The 12244-nt window shown below is 35.4% G+C and overlaps 1 protein-coding gene across 9 annotated transcripts in view; it reads right to left on the reverse strand.

The window, feature by feature from the left end:
- The window catches only part of Rfx3 (regulatory factor X3), a 246510-nt gene that overhangs the window by 148389 nt on the left and 85877 nt on the right, over window positions 1-12244 (reverse strand). For 2 of the 9 annotated variants that reach the window (XM_090329714.1, XM_090329713.1), the window contains exon 2: window positions 7627-7685. The exons of the other annotated variants lie outside the window; for them this stretch is intronic. The gene's annotated coding sequence lies outside the window, so the exon portion shown is untranslated. The remainder of the gene's footprint in view (window positions 1-7626; window positions 7686-12244) is intronic. 9 annotated transcript variants of the gene reach the window in all.

A 12244-nucleotide genomic window follows, 5' to 3' on the forward strand; every position in this document is an offset into this window, starting at 1 on the left:
CCAACAGTTTGTACCACTCAATAAAGGATCAATGCAAGAATAACACTCAAATATAGTTTGAATTCCAATAGGACATTCACTGCTTAACATAGCTTAATGCCTACTGAAAGAACAGCAAAAATGTGGAAACATCAACTGAGCAAAATCAGAAAGCCAAGGTGGTTTAGATTGTCTGATGTCAGCACCACCAACTATTTATCTGGATTTTTGTCATTTATGAAGGACTCTTCCCATAAACTGTTTTATTTAGGTCTTTAATAGTAATAGCGCACTTGCATTAATTTTATTTTGCAGATAACACAACTGAGAAAGGCTGAGATTTGACTCACATGACAAGCAAGTGAGAAGAAACTACTATTTGTCTCAAAACTAGCTGAAGATCTCAGTTTTTCCACTGTTCTGCTATACTATGCTGTTAACAGATAACAGGGAGTGTCTTTATCAAAATCACTAATTGTTTCTAAAAATCACTATATTCTTCCAAACGTGCCAACCAGTTTCCAAGTTCTCTCTATATAACCTGTAAGAAATAAGAAGCTATTTTGTCTAGTTAAATATGTTAGATTCAAAGACACTCCTGAAACTTGCAAATATAGAGTTCCTTCTCATCTATGCAGCTCTGTGGCATCAGAAAGTAGGAGTCATAAAATTTGAGGAAATCACAGAGGTAACTATTTCTGATATACACCATCCAAAAGTAAGGTTACCTGGAATCTGGTGGCTCAAACTTTTTATTTAAGCTACTCAGGAGGTAGAGATATGAGGCTTGTGGTTCAAAGTATACCTGGGCAGCAAAGTCCATGAGACATTTCTTCTCAAATTAACCACCAAAACCCCAACTGATAGAGCATAAGCCTTGATCAGAAAAGCTAAGGGACAGGGCCCAGGTCTTGAATCAAAACTTCAATACAAGGACCAAAAACAAAACAAAAAGTAGGTAATAAATAATGAAAGTCCTTGGACTTTCTCAAGGCTAACGCTCTACCACTTGAGCTTCAGCACCACTTCCGGCTTTTTTTTTTTTTTTAATGTATGTGGTACTGAGGAATCGAACCCATCTTGGTGCATGCTAGGCAAGCATTCTACCACGAGGCCAAACTCCCAGTCCCCAAAGACTATTTTAAAAGTAGTTTTTATATACACAAACCTGATTTGTTCTTTAGAAATAAAAAGGCACTTATGAGGGAAGAATCATCTCTTAAAAACTCAGTAAGATAGGACACTGGGGACAGCACTCAACCCTGAGGACTTGCCCTGGTAAATCTGTAGCTAAACCATCCTGGCACAATATGGTAAAGCAGTCCCCTGCCTGGGAGAGAACCTGCTCTTGTTTAGCCTAGCAGAACTGATTATAGAATCAACACTGTCTTCACTGAATTACTGAAATAATCTTGAAATAACCTGAAACAGTGTGTTTGTAATTACAGTGTACGTGTTTGTGTATTTACTAAGGAAGAAGGTATGACCTGAATTTAATAGAAGAATTTTGGCTACTGCACCCTACCATAGTAAGAAACTGAGCATCCTTCAGGGTTCTAAGTTTAATTGTTAAGAATAAAAAGGACAAACTTCTCAGAAGCATTTTTACCATTTATGTAGCCAGAAAAAAAATCTCAATATTTTTCAGATCTAATTGAACAAAATGAATTATTTATTATGTGATTAAGAAAACAACTAGGAAGTGGCATTGTGGCTTAAGAGGTAGGGTGGCAGCCTTGAGCTGAAGAGCTCAGGGACAACATCCAGGCACACAGTTCAAGCCCCATGACTGAGAAAAATAACAAAAAAGAAAACTTCACTATAAATCAGATTTGGGGCCAGGCATTTGGCCTAGTGGTTGAGTACTTGCCTAGCATTCACAAAGACCAGGGTTCGATTTCTCAGTACCACATACATAGAAAAAAGCCAGAAGTGGCTCTGTGACTCAAGTGGTAGAGTTGTAGCCTTGAGAAAACCCAAAGACAGTGCTCAGGTTCTAAGCTCAAGCCAGGACTGGCAGAAAAAAAAATACAACTATAACTCAGATTTATTACTTCACACTTATGACCAAGGAATGCTTGCTTAGAAGACAAATAATACATATTGTGGAATGAAGATAAGAAATGTATATTGAAGGAAAAGGAAGCAGTGACTGCTATGCCTAAGATACTTGCTATAAGTAAGACATGTTAAAGGTCAGGAGATTTTATAAAAAGGAATGTCTTCATAAGGAGAAACATATTTCAGAAGCATGATTTCTGTATGATATACTTCAAAAGACTGTCACAACAGAACTATACTTAAAAATTACACAAAAGTAATATGCCAGAAAAAAAAAACGATTTATAAGAACACTGGTAACTCTTGTGTTAAAGATAGCAGAAATGACTCCCTTATTGTAAAACTGTTATAGACTAAATAGGGGCTTTAAATGACTATAGACTGCTTTTCTAAAATCAACACTATGTAGACATTTGCTAAAATTTTAAAAGAATGAGCAGATAGAGAAGAATAATCTCTACATACTAATATTGAGAATGAGAAATGGTATGAGTACAGAAAACATTTGCTAAGTTGCTTCTGAAGTTAAATGCATGGTAAACCTAAGAGCCAGCAATTCTACTTCTAGGAAAGGATGAAATAAGATTCACATCAGAAATTTAAGAAAAAATATTTGTCTGAAAATGTGTCTCTTTTATAGGTAAAAACAGGAAAAATGAAATAGGCTACTACACATTGCAGTGAGTGCATAAAAAGGGATACTCAACAACAACACAATAATAACTTCATATATCAAACCAAATGCTAAACAAAAGAGGCCAGACACAAAGGAGTATAAAAACACACCTTGTTTTATTATATTGTGACTTATGTGCTTTTGCACATGCTTTAGAACATTGGAGATTTGTAAAAATCCTGCATCAAAAAAAACTATACTCACTATTTTATTCATACTTCAGATGACTTTCAGAAATTTTTTAGCAAGAAAGTTACTTTTCAGGTAAGGCGTTTATATTGCTTTTTAAGATAATACACTATTGTATACTTAATAGACTATAGTAAAAACATAATTTTTGTATGCACTGGTAAACCATAAACCTCATGGAATATTTAATTTTTTTTACTATTTGCTCTATTGAGATGGTTAGGAACCATGTCCATATTATCTATGAGATATGCCTACACTGATGGCACAGGTAGCTCATACTCATAATCCCAGCTACTCAGAAAGAAGAGATCTAAATACTAGAGTTAGAAACCTGCCTGAGAAGGAAATTCCATAAGATTGTATGTCCCATAAACTACCAGAGAGAGCCCTAAGTGTTGCTGTGGCTCAAGTGTTAGAGCACTAGCCTTGAGCAAAAGTTCAGAGACAGCATCAAAGTTCTGAGCTCAAGCCCAAAGGCTGGCCCCCTCAAAAAATACATACACACACATTTGTATGATATATATGCAATAATGTATGACTCTATTCATGTAATCTGCAGAAACAGAAAATGGCTGTTTTTCCTGTGGCTTGGAATCAGAGATGGGCATGAACTGGGTAAAGATACAAGATAGCTTTGGGAAGTACCAAAATTTTTACATTTTGATTACTGTGTCAGTTGTAGGAATACAAATTTTTAACACTCACTGCTTTAAATATTTTAAAATAACATGTACTCTATACTGTGAGGTTCAAAACATGAGGTGCATTCAGGATGGTATGGCTTTATCTTTGTGACTATTGTTCTTAAAGTACTATGTGAACTTATTTGTTTTCTCTTTTCTTCCCCTTATGGTTTATATTATATTGTTACTATATCTGACTTTGCTACCTGGTATATTGTATATATTTTTTATTTATTTGAAATAGGGAAGGGAAGGTGGAAAACAAGATGATTACGAGGATATGGAGGGCGAGAAAAGGGGACAAAAACATGAACAGGAGTATCCATATTCAAGAAGTAATGTACCCACTACCTGATGAATGTAACTATAACTCCTCTATACATTACCCTGACAATAAAATACAATAAAAATAATTAAAAGCAAGTGTTTTGTTTGTAACTAAGAAATCCAAGCCAGAGCTCTCATTTGGTATGGCCTACCTAATAAGAAAATTCTTCTTACTCCTTTCACAATAGCCTCAAAGAAAATAAAGTACCTAGGAATTAGCTTAACTAAGAATGTAAAGGACCTTTTTGACGAAAACTTTAAAACCCTAAAAAAGGAAATTAAAGCAGAACTAAGGAAATGGAAAAACCTCCCATGCTCCTGGATTGGAAGAATCAACATTGTGAAAATGACAATCTTGCCAAGAGCTATCTACAAATTCAATGCAATACCCATCAACATCCCAATGTCATTCTTTAAAGAAATAGAAGAGGCAATCCAAAATTTCATATGGAATAATAAAAGACCCCGTATAGCAAAAAAATTCTTAGCAGAAAGAACAGCGCTGGAGGAATTTCAATTCCAAACTTTAGACTCTATTACAGAGCTATAATCCTCAAAACAGCTTGGTACTGGCACAGGAACAGGCCTGAAGACCAATGGAATAGAACTGAGGACCCAGATATTAAACCACAGACCTATGGCCACCTAATCTTTGACAAGGGAGCCAAAAAAATAGAATGGAAGAAAGACAGCCTCTTCAACAAGTTGTGCTGGCAGAACTGGTTAAGCACCTGCAGAAAACTAAAGCTGGATCCTTCTTTGTCACCTTGCACTAGAATTAACTCCAAATGGATCAAAGACCTGGAGGTAAAAGCTGACACACTGAAAACTCTACAGGAAGGAATAGGAGATACACTAGGCCTCCTTGGCACAGGTCGAAACTTTCTTAATAAGGACCAAGAATCACAACAAATCAGAGAAAGGCTGGATAAGTGGGACTGCATTAAACTGCGGAGCTTTTGTATGGCAAAGGATATAGCTAATAAATTAATTAGGAAGCCTACAGAGTGGGAGAAGATCTTCACCAACCAAACAACGGACAAAGGCCTCATATCTAAAATATATCAACAACTCAAAAAATTGAATCACTCCAAAACTAACCTCCAAAGTAACAACCATCCCATTAAAAAATGGGCCAAAGACTTAAAGAGAGTCTTCTCTGAAGAAGAAACAAAAATGGCCTATAGACACATGAAGAAATGCTCCACATCTCTGGTCATAAAAGAAATGCAAATCAAAACAACTCTAAGATTCCACCTCACTACAGCTAGAATGGCCAGGATCAGGAAAACGAATGACAACAGATGCTGGAGGGGATGTGGCCAGGAGGGATCACTACTACACTGTTGGTGGGAGTGCAAACTCATTCAACCACTATGGAAAGCAGTGTGGCAGTGCCTCAAAAGGCTAAACATAGAACTCCCCTATGACCCAGCAATTCCACTACTTGGCATTTACCCAACCACCCAGAAACAAGGACATACTAAACCCACTAGCACAATAATGTTCATTGCAGCACTATTCACCATAGCAAAGGTATGGAACCAACCTAGATGTCCCTCAGTTGATGAGTGGATCAACAAGTTGTGGTATTTGTACACAATGGAATTCTATGCTGCTGTCAGAAAGAATGACATCGCCCCATTTGTTAGGAAATGGAAAGACTTAGAAAAAATCATATTAAGTGAAGTAAGCCAGACTCAAAGGAACTTAGGCTCAATGGTTTCCCTCATTCGTCATAATCAGTAGAAACCTTGGACTCTACTAGCAGAGATTTGCAATAGAGCAAAATCTTGATACATAAGGACATATAATGTGAAGCTAATTGAAAGGACCTCCAGGATAGTGAAACAAAAGCCATATAATGAATGATTGTTGTCCTTAATGTACTATGTTGTCTCTCATCTCCTTTGCTGTCCCTTGGTTATCTCATATTGGTATAGTATCTCACTTTGTTATCTGATATATTGAATTTATTTGTATTTGGATATTTGAAATTTGATAGGGAAGGGGGGAAAACCAAGACGGGTGGGGGGTGTGGGGAGGGAGGGAAATGGGTACCAAGACATGTGAAAGGGTATCAATGTATGTGAATTAATGCACCTTCTATCTGGCAAATATCATGTAACCCTTTTACTAATTACAATAAAAAAATTATAAAAAGCCAAAAAAAAATTCTTCTTTGGTAGAAAATATAATATACTTTATAATGATTCACTTTTTAATGAAATTTTATGCATTACATATAAACAAAAAGGAAACCTGACAAAGAATAATAGCAAGCTATATATATTTCCAGCAAAGGGAAAATGAGAGTGCTTTATCTACTAAGGGCAGAGGAGGGGAGGAATTGTTCCTTGACACATGTGAGGCATGTGAAAATATAAACTATAGGTAAAGCCAAGCATAAATGGATACTAAGAATGGAGACATATGCATGAATATTAATCAGCTCCCATCAAATTCACTTCCCACTTTTCTCTTTCCAGAAGGAAAGGATTTCAATTTGAGGATCTAAGAAATCGGAAGAAATTAACTTCATTTTTGTCTCCTTAGCTAGAATATACAATTCCACATATAATAGTTCTGAGGTAGAAATATGATAAATATTTGGCTCAAAAACAAAAACCAAAAAACAACTATCCACAGGACCAAAACACAAAAGCAAAGGACTGGAAGTCACTAACCAGCTGGATCACTCCCAGAGGAGCCATGTCTTTGGATTAAGTTACATAAACTAATGTACTTCATCTGTGGATTCAACTCATGAGATATTTTTATTTTAATTACCTTGTTAAGATCATTCATCTGGACAATACAAAAATCAATCTGCAACCCTACAGTTCTTCAGCAACTCGTAATTACCAAAATGTTCTTAACACATGTAAAAAATATTCATGTGGTTGACTTTGTTTTTGTTATTTTCAGGCAGGGTCTCACAATGTAGTCAGGTGAACTTTAAGCCAAACTCATGATCTTCCTAACTTCCACACCTCCTAAGTAAAGACAGGTAAGCATCCTGCCTGATAATACACGTTTTTCAAGAATGTACATACAACTAGACAACTGCAACAAAAACCTCAGAGGAAGATTGACTATAACTCTGGTTCAGAACTTTAAAGCATCTTTCCTTTCTCCTATGTAGGTATTTCCATTTTCTTTCATTTGATTGATTTTTCTTTTTTTTTAATTTTAAGGGTATTGCACATCCTAGGCCGGTTGTCTACCAGTAAGCTATACCAACTTTAAAACTTGTAAATGACTTTAGTATCCAGTCACCTCCTCAATATGGGCAATATGTCTTCATGCATGTGGGCTGTAAGTCTTAAATTGGTAAGATAAAACAGAAAACAAAAGGCATCTCTACATTTTGGAATAAGCAAGTAGAAGTTTTTCAAAAGGCTTAGAGTGTTTAGCTCCAAAACTATGAGGCAAATGTCAATATAGTATAAGAATAAGCCTTCAAAATGATTCTCAGTATACTTAGATTCATGCCCAAACTCAAACAAATCAAAGCCCTGAGGATACAAATAGAGAACATCAAACCAACTAACCTACAAAGTTATCCGATTGTAAAATAACTCAATGAACAGTTATTAAAGAAACTTTGAAATAATGTGAACTGCCATTTTAAACATGTCAGCTAAGAGGTATAGATGAAAAAATTAATAAATACTGGTAAGAAAAGACTTAATTGGTCTCACTTACCACTTTGAGATATTGAGAACCATTGCAGATTCCAGTCTACAGTCCTCTGATAAAAATCTCTGAATAAAAAAGAAATAGGAGGCTGTCTTTGGTGCACTTCAGGTTAAAAAAAAAAAAGTCACTTCAATTTCATTTTGTCCAAACATCACTTGAATGAGAAAAAATTTAAATACCTAGATAGGCCTATAGAAAATCTAGTAGGATAATATTTTGTCAAATATTAGGAAAGAAAAGTTAATACCAATAATTCAGTCACTCTCATGCATAAATGAGGTTCTTATTGAAAAAGAAATTATTTAAAATTCACTATACAGAAAGAGAAAATATAAGCAATTTTGTTCTTTGCAATTCTGTGAATAATTTATCATCTGTAATTGGTATATATTATCTTTGTATATGTATATTACATTTACACTCATTTGAGCTTTTCCCACAAAAAAGTATATTAATACCAATTTAAAAATTTAAGTAGCAATCAATTTAGGGCTTGGTTGAGAAAATACTATGTCATAGTAAGAAAATTTCATGTTCATTTTTTTTTTTTGCTAGTCCTGGGCCTTGAACTCAGGGCCTGAGCACTGTCCTTGGGCTTTCTCAAGGCTAGAGCTCTACCACTTGAGCCACATCACCATTTCTGGACTTTTATATGCATATTGGTACTGAGGAATCGAACCCGGGTCTTTGTGCATGCTAGGCAAGCACTCCACCACTAGGCCAAACTTCCAGACCAATTTTATGTTCTTTTTAATGATTTCCTATTGCTTGCCAAGAACAAACAAAATGGAAACATGGTACAATAAAACGGTCAAAAACTATGAGATCACAGACAGATTTTATTTCATGCCTACATGAATACATATTTTTCCCATTGAAACATCATTCTTCTTATAAAGTGAACATTTAAATTATTTTGAATAGGTCCCCACAAGCAGATAGACCTATGATACACTATTCTTAAATTTATAAAATAGGTGTATCTTTCCTGCATGTAACAAAGTGAATGACTACTTCCTGAATAGTGGTGACATTCTTGAGTCCCTTGATAATTCCTTCATCATTTTAGTAATGAGTCTTAGATAGTATGTTAAAGTGGCCAATTTTAGTCAATTCATACTGCTTGAGGCTTGTTAAAGCTCATGAAGATGTTAACATTTTATTAATTAAAAATGAGAAATTTTCAACTATTATTTAAGTACTTTCCATGCTCCATTCTATCCAAATTCTTCTGCTTTTTTTACTAAAGAATTTATTAACAGTGATTTTTACATCATATTTCAAATGTCATGTTAACAAACAAGTATTCAAGAAAGGAATCTCCATAAACAATCACTAGCACTTAGGTTTTAGAATATAATTAAAATTAAGCTGAGGGTTTGTATGTCATAGATACATATTAATCTATGTAATAAAATATTATGACTATAGAGTATATAGCCCATCATAGATTATTATGTCTATGTAGTTATGTTTATATATCCAAGACCATGTCCATAACAATGGGTACCCAAATATTGAGTCATCACTTTTGTACTGTTTGGATCTAATATCCACATATTAAGGATACCATTTGCCTTTTGTTCCTTTGATCTTGACTTATCTCACTCAACATGATTTGCTCTAGCTTCATCCAAACACAACAAACCAATCACTAAATGGGCAAGGGAACTAAAGAAAGACTTATCAAAAGAAGAGGTTAAAATGGCAGAAAAGCATATGAGAAAATGCTCATCATCCATGGTCATAAAGGAAATGCAAATAAAAACAACCCTAAGATACCACTTTACCCTAGTAAGAATGGCCAAGATTTTGAACTCAGACAATGACAGATGCTGGCAGGGTTGTGGAGAAAAAGGAACCCTACTGCACTGCTGATGAAAATGTAAATAAGTTCAGCCACTCTGGAAAGCAGTTTGGAGGTTTCTTAAAGAACTGAAAATAGACCTTCCCTACAATCCCGCCATCCCACTCCTAGGCATCTATCCTGAACATCATAACCCAGGATATGATAAAGACACCTGCTGAGCTATGTTCATCTCTACATTATTCACAATAGCAAGGAGATGGAAACAATCTACATGCCCTACTGTAGATGAATGGATACAAAAAAATGTGATATATATATGTATATATATATGTATATATATTGCACTTCTACATAGCCAACAGACAAGATAAAGTAATAGTATTCGCTGGGAAGTGGATGAAGCTAGAGCGAATCATGTTGAGTGAGATAAGCCAAATTCTTTTGTTTATGCTAGTCCACTCAAGATTGCCTCTTAGACACCCAATTGTTCTTGTTTTAGCGGACTTGTTCTCTACTTCAGACAATAAAGTTGGTCAATATGTATTCAATTCATTGTTTTTTCTTCATATCACATCATGGTTTTTTAAAAGCTAAGATAATTGAAATTATAATTATTGTTCCTTTCAATTACAGAATAACCCTTTAGCCAGTTTTAAGTTTCTAATTCCCACAAAGATTTCCAACCTGTTCATCCATTAACAGAATGGTTTATCTATTCTATGCCTGATTGTTTTAATCTTTAAGATTTTGTATTCTATTCATGCATAAGTTTTTGTCAACTAAAAGCAATGCCATTTCAAGGTGTATTTCTTTAACTTTGGCCAGCACTATAGTTCTTTCTAGATTTTTTTGACATGTGTATTATTTCTTATTACATATGGAAAATTGAGGCAATAAAACATAACACAGTCTGGATCCTATGCTGTTCTTTTGAAAAAATTTATAGCCTTTGTTCTTAAGAAGCAAGATTACTCAAACAATATAAATTTATATTTTGCTTAGGTAAATTTGCAGAAAGGCCAAAGTATTTCTCAAGTTCTTCTACTTGGCAGGATCAAAGTTCTATCTCCCACCCTATAGATTTTAATCTTAGGTTACACGGACAGTAAGGCCTACTCCAATAATACTGGTGTGGATTGAACCTTCCAAACTTTAGGAGTTGAAATATAAAGACCAACCCAATGGCCTGAAGAGATACTGGGCCACAGGTATTCTACTCATAACTGTATGATAGCTTTTTCACAAGTTTCTATCATATAGGAAAGACTTCACCTAGAATTCAACTTTCTTGGGCTGGGAGTTTGGCTAAGTGGTAGAGTGCTTGCCTAGAATGCATGAAGATCCAGTTTCAAATTCCTTGGTACTACATACATAGAAAATGCAGGAAGTGGTGCTGTGGCTCAAAAGCCAGAGCTCTAGACTTAAGAATGCTCAAGGACAGTGATTAGGCCCTGAGTGTAAGCCCATTGACTAGTTAAAAAAAAAAAAAAAGAACTCAGCCATCTTGCCCTTTAGCCTCTTCCAGGTAAAGACGCAACATCCCCTGCAGAGGCCAGAGTATTTAAGGTGCTGTCATGGAAGGAAGAGCAGCCTTCACCAGATAGCTGAAACTTCTGTCACTTTGATCTTACACTTCTCAGCCCACAGATTTGTGAGAAAAAAAAAAATCTGTCTTTATGAATTATCCATTCATGAATATTTTATTACTGCAACACAAATGAACTAGGACTAGGGACTTACACTTAAATCATTCTCAACAGTTAATAGCATCATTCTACTATGCTCAGGACCTTTAACACAGACATGCTCATTTTCACAGCTAGTACACCCTTCAGTAAGCTCTCTCAGTCTCAATGACACCTGTGCAGACCATCCCTCAGCCAGATACACAAAATAAATCCCCTTGCAAATTCCTGGCCCCCATTTCACTTCAGCCCTCTCCTTTCTAGTGTCATACTCCAGAGGTCAACTGCTTCAGATCTTAACTTTGGTTCCTGCCTTTTTCACTTCACCATTTCTATTTGAATTCCAGGTCCTTCTTATATAATCAGGAAATTGTGCTAAGACAAGTCAGAGAAGATGTTGACAGATGATGCATAGCTATAGATACATAACATTATTTAATACATATTTATTTAAATGCTTAGAAACACATAAGTTCCTCTTATACAACGTTATCACATTTTACTCCATTTTGTCATTGTTTGTGGCAAGAAGATTAATCCTATATTAGTTACCTAATTAAGGCAAGTAGCAGAAGCACTAGTCCACATTGTAGTAACTATTCCATTCCCTCAGATTCTCAATTTATATTTCTTTTGTACTCATGCCTAGTTTGTGTGCTTTATAAATCTACACTGAATACATATGGAGTGCTAAAGAATTCTGATCAAATACCTTAGAGGTAGCTATAACTTGGGAGGCACAGGCAGCCAAGTGCTGCTGGCTTATGTATGTAATCCTAGCTATTCAGGAGGCTGAGAACTGAGGATTGAGGTTCAAAGCCAGCTCCAGCATTAAAAGCCCCTGAGACTCTTATCTCCAATTACCCACCAGAAAAACAGAAGCAGTGTTGCAGCTCAAGTGGCAGAGCATTAACTAGCCTTGAGCTCTTTTAAAGAGCTCAGGGACAGAGCCCAGGCCCAGAGTCAAGCCCCACAACTTTGGTCACTCTGGAATACATAGTGAGGCCATATCTCAAACAAATGAAGGAAAAATAATCTTAAAAGTTTAAGATCAAAAATCGACGATTAAAAAAAAAACTTTTTCACAAGACCTGTAGTTTCTGGAGTTTAAGAAATTAATGTTTTTAGG

Source organism: Megascapheus bottae, chromosome 3 (genome assembly GCF_031878675.1).
Source record: "Megascapheus bottae isolate mThoBot1 chromosome 3, mThoBot2.hap1, whole genome shotgun sequence".
NCBI lineage: Eukaryota > Metazoa > Chordata > Mammalia > Rodentia > Geomyidae > Megascapheus > Megascapheus bottae.